Consider the following 12184-nt stretch of genomic DNA (forward strand, 5'->3'; position numbering starts at 1 on the left):
TTTTCACCTTGGCTTTGTTCACTTTTGGATTTGTTTGGTTCTGTTTTGCGAAGTGGCGCCCTGGCAGGTCTCTCCAGATCGAAGCGCCGAGTCTTTCTTCGCTCCTCTCATTGTTTATTGCTTATTGCTCGCTGAGCAAGTCACCTTTCTTTGTATGTGCATCCGGGATGAAATGTCGGCGCGGTGTGCAGGGCTAAGAAACGGCTCTGTGGCTCAAGTCTTACTTCAGTATTGGAGGGTTCCGACTAAGCTACAAAGAGGTGGTTGCTGTGCAGTGGCGTGCAGCCGCCCCCCTCTCCACACCCCTCCAGCTTTCGTGGCCGGATTCGGGGTGTTCTGTGAATTGCCCATTACACTCTCCCAGTGAAGGTTTTCAGATATGGCATCAAACATACTGGCCTGTGGTGGTGCATTTGGTAAACACTAACTGATTAGTGAATTCTGTGCATGCAGCAAGATGCTGGATTCTTAATCCGGATTGGGATTTGGTGGCTCTTGCCAGGTGCTCTTGAATGCATTGTTGATTCTCTTAAAAAAAATGAAATGCTTGGCTCTGTCTCATTTTTGCTACTGCTTATCTCCTTGGTTCCCTTCCTGCATCGTTACTGTTCATCCTCAATGAATTAATACTTCTGGCTACGATAGCAATCTTTGGAAGCTGCTAAGAAAAGTGTATGTACAGACTACTGGAGCTATAGCTCTCACATTGTGATAGATCACTAACATTAATTCCTGCATACAGCAGAAAATATTACATTATATAATTTATCACACTTTTACCCCACTGGGAGCTTAAGGTGATGTACTAATTTTGTTCTCACAGCAACCCTGTAAGATAGGCAGGCTGAGAGAGATTGGCCCAGAGTCGCCAGTGAGGTGTGTGGTCCAGTCTGATAAGGTGTGGTCACTGTCCTTAACTAATTCTGGAAATATGTGTGCATATGTTTAAACACAAACATGCATTTACCCGCCATAGCAGTAGGGCACTTGTAGAAGATTATACAAATCTGTTTTGTGCTGGTGTGCGTGTGTTTGCATTACTATCACAAAGGCATTCTCTCTCTGTTATGTATTCCTTAGTATTCTGATATCTATAAAAACGGTGGGTTTGTGCCTATTGAGTGAATTTGTGTAGGAATAAAAGAGTGAATCTGTACAGGAGAAACATACCACATGTGGAGTGTGCCATAAGGGCTCAGGTCTGTCACTCATTAATTAGGACTTCGGTACACGAATGATAATTGAAAACAGTATCTGTGTAGGAAAAGCGATGGTTCAACTTTTGGAAACAAGTACCATGTTCCCTATAAAGTATATTACATTGTGTGAAAGGATGCTCTAGTTTAAACTGTCAGGAATCGGGTAGCACCTTTTCTGACTAAGAAATTTAATTAGAAGGCATAGGCTTCCGTAAGCTGCAGCTCACTTCATCGGATGCATATAGAATGATTCACGAAAGTGTATGCCTTTTAATAAAATTTGTTTTATTTTGGAAAAGGTGCTACCAGACTTACGATTTTTTGCCACCATGGATCAACAAGGCTCTCTTCCTATAAGGCCCATCTCCAAAGATTTCAAATTGAACAACAAACTACTGCACTTTTTGCATTGCTGCCAAGAAAGCTATATGGATGAATCCCTGAGGTCATCAGAAATCAAGCATGAATTTAAGAAGACTTCACTTTTTAACAGTACAGTTTTGTAGCTTTACCAGTTGTTAATTTATGCCAAAGAAAGGAAGGCCTGTAAGAGCAAAACGTAGCCTTGTCATAAATGTTACATAAGCAAAGATTGAATAGAAGTTATCATATGGCATCACTTTTAGTAGACCACTTCAAAATATCCTACACAATTGACTGTCTCCTTGGAACCAGATATAGTCTGATTACATAACGGCCTTGGCTTTGTTTGCATCTTGGCAAATGTTGGATATGTTGGCACAGTAATCCAAAACAGATACGTTGCAAGTAAGATTCAGTCTGCATATAAATGAATAGTTTCCATGTAAATTGAAGGAAGGAGTGAAATAAGTGGTGGTATTTGCATTGTTTTTAACAGAACTTTATTTCAGAATAATATAATGGTAAGTATGGTTCAGATTACATATCCTAAAATGCACTTCAGCCTGTGGGCTTGGCTTGGCTTGACTTGGCTCGTGGCCCTGGTCTTTGCCTATAAATCAGACCTGTGCTGTAAAATAGATCTGCGCTAGTGGTTGTCAAAACAATTTTCAAACCTGACTTGATACTAGGTATGGATTCATATCTGCTTGAGTAACAGTGTGCTTTGCTTTACAGCTGCACTCCCACACACAAAAGCTTTGTTCTAAAACAGTTTCTTTCTTTCCCCCTTTTCAAATTAGGAACCCCAAATTAATTCAGAACACGATTTGTAAACTGTTTAGCCATGGTATGAGAATATGAGGCTAAGTAGTAGCCAATCTGTCTTTAAATGAAGTTCCTTGTCTCACATATACCTCCCTCCCCCCATATAGAGAAATAACATGGTTTTTATTCAAGTAAACTTACAGTTCTCTAGTCTTATTTTTAATGCTTAATAAACCAACATCACTGTGGCTGCATTGTTCCAATCATTTTTGGCAGTCGTGTTGAACTTAAAGAGCCTGTCAAATCCATTTGCCTCTTACCTTGAAGGAAAAAAGTTCCTTGTTTAAAAAAAGGCAAGTACTTGATGCTTCGTGTGTAAGGTGAGAACATGTATTAATGCTTCCTCATTGGGGCTTGCATAACTTCAAAGCTGTTAAACTTTGGTGGCTTGCTCCCAAAGGCAGTTTATCTCCCAAAGAAGAAGGTATTGCTACTTCATAGCTTGAAGAAGAATACAAGAGTTTTCATAATCCACAGACAATAATCTTAACTGCTACTGACCCAAGCATCGCTCATAGATTTTGCCTTCTCCAGAACTTTTCACCCAGCAGGATATTCGATAAAATGGAAGGGATAAACAACTGCTGTTGAGGTAGATCAGCCTTCTTCATCTTGGTTCCCTCCACCTATGTTGGATTAAAGAAGAGATTTCTGTGTTGAGATTACAGGAAAGTGATTGTCCTACTCTATGTTGCCCAAGCCATGGTGCACTTGGAATACTATAGCCAGTTCTGGTCTCCACAATATAAGAAGGACACTGAGAACCAGAAAGAGTATAGAGAAAAATGACAAATATGGTAAGGGGCTTGGAAGCTAAATCCTATGAAGAATGGTTAAACTGGGTCTGTTGAGCCTAAAAAAGAGAAGGCCAAGGGAGACATAATAGCAGTCTCCCAATACTCCCAAGGGCTGTCACAGGAAGAGGGTATACATTTATTCTCCATAATGCCGAAGGGTATGATAAGAATCAATAGGCTGAAGCTTTACAAAGAGAGATCCAAGTCAAATTAGGAGGAATTTCCAGACTGTGAGAGCTATTAAGCAGTAGACCAGCCTGCCTGCTGGAATTGTGGACGCTCAGGCAATGGAAGTTTTCATGCAAAAGTTGGACAGCCATTTGTTTGGGATAATATGAAGACTCCTGTCCAAGACAGGGAGGTTAGACTAGAAAACTTCCAAGGTTCCATCCAGCCCTATGATCCCAGAGTCCTCTGTGGGTATGGCCACCAACCTTTCTCCTCCAAAAATGTAAGCGGCATAACTCATAGCAAGAGCATAAAAACTCCAAACAAAAATACAGGCAGCATTATGGGAAAAGAAAGAAAGATGTGCTTCCCTTCCCAGTTTGTATAGTCACTGCCCAAGATTAACGTATTTCTCTCTCTCTCTCTCTCTCTCTCTCTCTCTCTCTCTCTCTCTCTCTCTCTCTCTCTCTCTCTCTCTCTCTCTCTCTCTCTCTCTCTCATTGAAATGAAGTTCAAGAGAGAGAAGGGTCCTCTTTGAGTGATGACAGAACTGTTTGTAGGCATATGGCTGTTCTCAGGTACTGTGGTTCTGGACCCAAGAACTGCCCTAGCCTTAACCTAGATCTTTCCCCATTTTGAGTTAACCTCCTACCTAATGAAGTGTTCTGAAACCTTGCGGTCTATTTGAGAATATTTTGGTTGATGTAACTGAATAGATCTCGGGCTATAAATTAAAATAACAAATACAGCTACCCTTCAGGAAATATAAACAAATGTATTCACTGGATTTTGTTTTGTTTTTCTTATGGATGAACACAGTTAGGAATTCCATGCTTGTGACATTCCATGCTCAGAGGAGCTAGTCATCTTGATGCTAAAGAATATGTACTGCCATGTCCAAGGCAAACTGCAGTAGCCAGGGAAGTTGGAAGGGTTGGGAATTGTAGTCCAAAGCATCTGGAGGTTGGGAAAGCTGCAACTTTATTAAAAAGGTAAAATCACCTGTGAGTCGAGCTCCTCCTGGTGACTTCATGGCTATCATCATGCAGTGTTGCTGGAATGAGTTGCCATTGTCTTCTGCAATGTTAATTTTGACTTCCCAATCTAGCCTATGATGGGGTTCCTGGAGGGCTCCCATTCAAGTATTAGCCTGGCCTGACCATGTTTTGTTTTGGAGCCTGTTCAGGGTCAACCAGGTGCTGCCCCTTGCTAAGACATAAGTTTATTAGCTGATTCATAATCAATGATTTCAACTCCTACCTGCTAGATGTGAGCAGAGATTCATACTGTTCTGGGTGTGGGTTTTTTTTGTTGTGGTTTTGTGTGTGTGTGAGCTTGAAAGAGTGATGGTCTGGAACCAGATTTGGAATGCTTGCCTCTTTGAATCAGGGATTACAGTTCTCTGAATTTTCCCTTTCACAGGGGTTGGAAAACATGTTTCACTTAGCTGATTTAAAAAATTAGTTGTTACCTGCTCTTGGCTGTTTTAGCTATTGTTCTGGTGATTTTCTCAATTTATTTTGGTTTTATTTTTAATTGGTTTTTGTTTTGTTATGCCATTTAGAGTGTAACCGAGAACATTTGTTTGTAAAACACCTACATCCATTAAACAAGGGGCAATCTCAAGAAAATGTTGCATGGTTTTCCCCATATTTGGTCTACTCTATTCATTTAACTCAGCTTTGGGCTTTTTCCTCCCCTCCTGTTGGTCAGGATGCCATGCCTACTGAGCCTGCTTAAGTTTTCTTTTTCTGAAGAGTTGCATAGACTTTTACAAGGTTCAGGATTCTCTGAAGCCTCTTGAGTCTGGATTGTACTGGTTTAGGTACATAAAGGCTGGATGTCTGAAGAACTGAGCTTTTCATATATATAAAGGTAACTTCTTTTCAGGAACTTCTGTTCCATTTCTCTTCCACTCTGGTTTTGATTTCCTTCTCTTAGTTGTTAGCCAACATTCCAGGGGTGCTGAAAATGTTCAGTTTTTTATTAAGCTGTTCTTTAGGCCAGTCCTGTAGCTTCCCCCCACCTTCCCCATTTATAATGTTACTTAGACTGCCCGTGAAATGGTAATCCAAGAATTGTGATTGCAGTTAGTGCAGCTGAGTCTTTCATACCGAATTCTTACTAATTTCTCTCTTTACACACACACACACACAATGCCAAACATATGAAAATATTACTGAAGATCTTTTTTTTTTAGTTCTAAAAGAAGTTTTGTAAGCTTGTTCAGGCTAGATGCTTTGCTTCTGCATACATGTTGCCCCTGCTGTTTCTTGATAAGTGTTTGTGGGGTCAGAGAAAAATGGGAAGTGGGATCTATAGTTACAGCTGTGGTTAGGAATTCCTGTGATAAATAGAAAAATGGCTATGGCGGAGGATTTTCTGCCTGTTGTATCCATGATAATCTCATTTGTCTTCTGCATGTGGTCATGTGTGAAGGATAGCTGGACTAACATCTGTTAAAAGAAAAGAAAGTATCAAGTGCATCTCCCCCCCCCCTTTCTTATTTATACTTACAATGAGCAGCAGAAAAAAAGAAGAGTTGGAAAATAATTTAATACAAATATTAAATTGTTATACATTACAATAAAGTGGCTTTCCTTAACTTGGCCTCCTCTAGTTGGATTGGACTACAGCTTCTTGAATTTCTCTAATAACATACTGAAGAATAAATGAATGAATGAATGAATAAGTAACACCACATTGGGGGAGGTTTCAGTAAACCAGCAGTTATAGTAGGAGAGAGAAATAAAGGGAGAAATTTAATAACCACCATTAACTTTTAGAGTCATTGTTGTTGGACATCTGGTTCATAAAAGTAAATCATATTTTTTAATCTAACAGATTATTCAGATATAATTAGGTGAGTAAAAGACATGGTTGTGATAACATTGTTAACAACCAGTGCAGATAAAATGAATAGATGGCTTAGCAACATGCTTCAGCCAATCTCTACTCTATCCCTATTATGGCATAGGAATTGTTGGGTGTCATTCTCACTTTTGACACCTGACTGAAGCTTAAGAATCTAAGTTGGTTGCTGTAAAAATGAATAGAAAGGCAGTAAAGCTTCTTGGGTGGTGCACAGAGAAAAGATGCAGCAATTAGTGTTTGTCTTCTTAATATTAGAAAAACCCGGCTTGACTGGGCTAAGATGGATCCAGTGGCCTCTTTCTGATCGTAGTCCGTCAGTGTTTCCAGGACAGACAGTAATGTGCTCTCCTCTACTGTTTCCACTAAATAACTGGTATGTAAAGATACATACCATAAAAGGGACGCGGTGGCGCTGCGGGTTAAACCGCTGAGCTGTCGATCGGAAGGTCGGCGGTTCGAAACCGCGCAGCGGGGTGAGCTCCCGTTGCTCGTCCCAGCTTCTGCACACCAAGCAGTTCGAAAACATGCAAATGTGAGTAGATTAATTGGTACCGCTTCGGCGGGAAGGTAACGGCGTTCCGTGAGTCATGCTGGCCACATGACCTGGAAGTGTCTATGACAACGCCGGCTCCAAGGCTTTGAAACGGAGATGAGCACCGCCCCCTAGAGTCGGACACGACTGGACTTTACGTCAAGGGAAACCTTTACCTTAAAGATACATGAGTGTCAGTTTTGCAATACTGTAAATACATATTACCCTTGCATTCTGTTTTATTTTTTAGTTTTTGTACTAGATTACAAGAGTAAAGATCTTGATCTCTTCATCATGATTTAGGGATTGAAAATGGGCCATGAAATTAAATGTTCATTTCCTCTGTCCTTCTCCCATATTTCCCAAAGGACTTCATCATGGTTAAGGGTTAGCTTTACTTATAGTCAAAGCTAAGTATGGTTCACTTAAAACCACAACTGTTGGGACATGCTTTGGTGACAGTGAATCTCAACTAGAAATAGGGGAGTTTTGCTTAATTCAGAGAATGAAGCTGTAATTGTTGATTTCTAGACTTGGTGTTACTCTTTTGACACTGTAGGCACTGGAAAATACAAGCTTTTGTAAAGATTGTTTTTCTTCAGAAACTTGCAGGTATTTAGGGAGTGGTTCATATGCTTTTTCTGTTGCCTTTTTTTGTACCTTTCTTGAAGCATTTAGAGGCCACTATTCAGTGTAGGAACTAGGACTGATCAGTATTACTGTTTGTGTAACAATTGCCTCAATACAGAACACATGATACATGATGATTCCTATCCTCCTGATGCTGTTTTCTTTCCATTCATTCTTCCCCCCAATAGGCTTTTTGGACAATGGCATCTGTGCACTGCCAATACGTTTCAGACATGTGGAATATGATTTTATTTCTAGGATGCTGCTAGGGGAAGGTTCATACAATTTATATAAGCAGAGAAAATCAAGTCAAGATAGTTTTCTGTCAAGAAAGTTAAACTGATACGAGATTATAAAATTGACTTGATTGTCTTCTCTGGTAAAATGGATTATGAAATGCACTAGAGATCCATCAAAGCAATTATGAGAAAGAAAATTAATTCACTTCCCTCAGGGGTTTGGTGGGCAGGAAAGGATTTATTTGTTTGTTTGTTTATTAAAGCTGCATCAGGTGCATAGGAATGAAAGGAGGATTATTTAAACTTGTAGATGTTCACAAATGAGCAGACAAATGGATCAAATAAAGTTGAGGGAATTCCTGCTGCCTCCTCCATGGCTTATTTGTATGTACCAGCTTGGTGCTGGCAGAAGACTTCAGTCTAGATTCTGTCCTGGAATCGGGACTTGCCCCTAATGTCACCTTATGAGTGGCAGAAAGACAAGTTGCAGAACAATGTAGGGGAGGAGTATATGAGCCACATACTTGCTGCAGCTTGTTCTCATTACATAAAATCATGGTTTGATATTAATCTGGATGCTGGCATTATTGCAGTTAATCCTACCATAGGGAAACTTTTTCTTTTATTCTCTGGAAAAAACGTGTATGGCTGTCCATGCTCTGTACCCAAAATATATAGATGCCACTGTGTGTACAGTTATGTAGATTAAATTATTTCTGGTTAAGAATGTTTCTGCAAACTTTACTGAAACAAGGAGAAAGTGTGAGTGAATTGTTTTATATAAATCAAACCTGGGAAACAGGATGGATTGTTTCAAAAGTTAAAGGTTTTTTATGTAGCAGAGGAAAAATGTTGCAGGGTACATCCTATGGGCTCATAACTCAGAAATAAACTCTAGAGTAGCTGACTTTAAGTTATATTAGATTTCTAATTAGTTATTGTTGAACATGATAGGTTGTGGATCATTCTGGTCACCTGGGTTTAAAAACAGCCAGGATCTATTTTGCAAGCAAACTAGATGCAATCTCCTTGGGGTATAAAGTGTATGGTTTGGTGCACCTCATGAAATAAGTACTTTGAAGCTCGTTGAATACTGAAAAGGCATTGTATATTGAAAAAGTGTGATGTGATTAGTTTATGTGACAAGTACAAGGGTCTGTGCTGCATGGAAGTAATTGACTGGCTTGTAACTTAGCAATATGGTGTAATCTTTGTTCAGGGAGGTTTACTCTCAAGTGTTTAGGCTGCAGTCTAAATATGATGCACAGTTGTTGAGTCCATTGGATAATTCCTGTGACCAGCTATTCTGTGTCCCTGTCTGATCTTGACTGCAGCTTTTCCATCAGCAGCAAACAGCTGTGATTCTGCTGGAAAGATTAATTGCATGACTGCTAAGGTAATTAAAAGTCTGGGAACACCAAAGAAGGCAAAAATCTATCATTAGTTTGATAGATCTTTCAAGGATGTATGTACTTCTAAAGACAGCACCAACACTATTCCAAATGTTTATTTGTTACCTGTGTAAAGTGTACAAATGATAGTTTCCATTGTTCAGAAGTTAGACTGAGAATGCTGGTTCTGGAAACCGGGGTACAAAATTTGCAGTGCAGCCTTTCACATGTTTAGATTTGTTCTGATACCCAGGAGAATAAGGAAGGCATTATGAAACCTCTTTAGTGCAATAACTGGAAATACTTCTCATTTCCAAGTCTTTCCAGCCTCTGCGATTTTCTGTAAGAATTGTAAGAAGATATGCGTAATGGCCTGTAATGGAATTAGATGTAGATTAACAAATTTGTATATGGATCTCCAGCATTGCAGGGATGAATGTCAAAGAGTAAATGCTACAGCTACCAAAATGTTAGCAAAATGTCCCAGAACTAGTGCTGAGGGTTGGATTTGCTCTTTTCCTACCTCCCCATTCCAAAAATGGAAGCTCAAGACAGCTGTCAAGGAAAAGAAAATACAAAACAGATTAGTTTAAAACATGGTGAAGTATAATTTAAAAGCATCCCCAAAACAGATTGTAAACAACCTGCCAGTGTTGTGCCTGAATGGAGATACTTCTGCCAAATAACCTCTTCTTTCCTTTCTATTACCCAATTTTGCTCTTGCCTATTTGGAAGTAGTGGATCTCAGAAGGGCTAAGGATGGGATGGAACTAAGTGACCTTGAGGAAATAGCTGGAGGAAGCAGAAAAATATCCGAGAAGAAGACTGTTGCAAGCCACTTTCATGCTGTTGAGCTTGAACTGAGGGAGATTTTATTTTTACCTTATTTGGAAGCAGTTTCCATTACATTCAGAAGGGCTTACGTCCAAGTAAATCTGTATAGGATTGCAGATTCCAAGATCAAAATCGGACTGATTTCTGGATGTTTGTGGTGAGGAAAGAAGGGATATTTTTTCTTCCCTTCAGATGGACCATTGACCTGTGCCTGCCTTTTTTCAGTACTTCATGGTTATACTTTCTCTACTGGAGTTGATGGGTTTTTATGGATGTTTTTTCTCTTGCTGGTTTAAGCATATACATTTGGGGTTGTGTGGATTATCTGTGAAAAGGTGATGGGGGAGCCATGAGCAGTTCCCCTTCATTGTGGTGCAATCCTGTCATAAGATGTTCCAGTCCATATTTTTATTGCTGTCCTTCCAAATCAGAAGTTGGAGATCCACTTTGCTTTGATTTCCAGTTTTGGTTTGAAGGATAAATACTACTCATAATTAGCCAATCTGGGTGATGTAACAAATGAGTCATTTATATACAAGAGGAAAGAACAAGGTGAGCTGGCTCAGCTACAGTGAAAAATCATAATGTCTTGTATGAATCTCAAGCTTGGAGGCTCATCCTTTGTAGCGTCAATGGGGGAGAGAAGAGTATAGGAACCCATAAGCTTGAGAAAAATTTGTTCTTCTAACTGTGATCTTCTGTGAAATACCTGGAATAAGCACTGTACTTGGAATGTCATGTTCTGGAGTAGTGTCTGAAAGAAGGAAACATTTTTAACTGAGAAGGGAAGAGGTTTTTTTTTTTTTTTAAGAAGTCTAAATGACCTGTGGAATTTAATTCTTAACTTTTATTATGTTTATTTGTCCGGAGACTGCCTACCAGTTACATAAATATATTTGGTGCAGCAGCTTGCCACTCCAACTGCTGACACATCTCTCTACCTATAATTATGCTTTCAAGTTATGCAGAGAGAGAGAGAAAAAGAGTATTTATGTACTCAGTTCTACATATTGTTAGAATGAAAATAAGGTTTTAGATTTAATGAGTTGGTATTATGAAGCTCCTGGCTCTCCAGCACTCATGAGAACAGGCTTTAAAAACCCTGGAAATACACCATATATGTTCTCACTCCTTCCTTCCCCTTCGCCCATGAACAGCAGACTGGTAGAATTGAGATCTGACAAACAGCCCTGTATAGGTAGCCCTACCTTTTTCGCACTTCCTCCACTAGATCCCAGCAGATCTCATAAGTTTTGCTAATATTTCTTAGGAGACATAAACACATGGTGGTACAAGCAAATATGCATGTGGTGGGAATGCAGCTTAAGGCTTGGGAAAAGACCTTATGGATGAGACAGAACCTTTTTAGTACCTTTGTTCATAGGTACTAAAAAAGGTCCTGAAAGATGTGGAACATTTGTGCTGCTATATATCGATGCAGGCTTTCACATCCAGCATGAATCCAGTGGTGATTTGTGCTGCTGCTTTATTTCCTCCCTCCCCTCCCCCTCAATTTTTTGTTACTACTAATTAGGAAGATTGATTAAATCTCTAATTCTGAATATGACCTTTTTTATTTGACATCTGCAACTAGATAATAGGGACAAATAACACATGCATATAAAATAATGTCTTATTTTGAAGTAATTCAATAGTTCCATTACTTCTTTGGCTGTTCTAAATTAATTTTGCAGGGTGCTTTTGGGGTCTGCCAGGATCTTTCAGGCAGATTAATTTATAGAAATGAATGTGAACAAAAATACTTCTTTCCCAAGGGGAACAAAGCACTAGTTTGCCTCACAAGGCACATTTTGCCTTCTCCCGAGAATCCAATACCTTGAAGAATTAATTGTTGTAGTCTTCTGTCTCTGAGGAACAGCGTATTTTACTGGCGGGAATCTCAGTTACATAAAACACATGGCTACAATTAGTCGGGATGTTTTTATTCAGTTTATTGGTAGTTATCAAGATGAAGTATTTAAAGGATTTTTAGCATATTGGTCCCTGGTATAAACATAGTCCTGCCTTAGGCACAAAGCCAGCTGGGTGACCTTGGGCCAGTCACGCCCTCTCAGCCCTAGGAAGGAGCCAATGGCAACCCACTTCTAAAACCTTGCCAAGAACACTGTAGGGACTTGTCCAGGCAGTCTCCAAGAATTGGACACGATTGAACAGATTAAAAAATATATATATATAAATATAAATATATGCTGGTGGGATTGCAAAGCCTGGAATTGGTAAGAACAAAATAGAAAGGTCACATATAAATGTTTGTGGTAGTTGTAAGATCCTAGAAATTCTATTTTTAGATGACAGTCAACTCTAGCTACCA

The 12184-nt window shown here is 39.5% G+C and overlaps 1 protein-coding gene across 2 annotated transcripts in view; it reads left to right on the forward strand.

The window, feature by feature from the left end:
* Positions 1-12184, forward strand: part of PLCB4 (phospholipase C beta 4) — a 188117-nt gene that overhangs the window by 690 nt on the left and 175243 nt on the right. The gene's annotated exons all lie outside the window — the stretch shown is intronic.

The sequence above is a fragment of the Candoia aspera genome, chromosome 1 (assembly GCF_035149785.1).
Source record: "Candoia aspera isolate rCanAsp1 chromosome 1, rCanAsp1.hap2, whole genome shotgun sequence".
Taxonomy (NCBI): Eukaryota; Metazoa; Chordata; class Lepidosauria; order Squamata; family Boidae; genus Candoia; species Candoia aspera.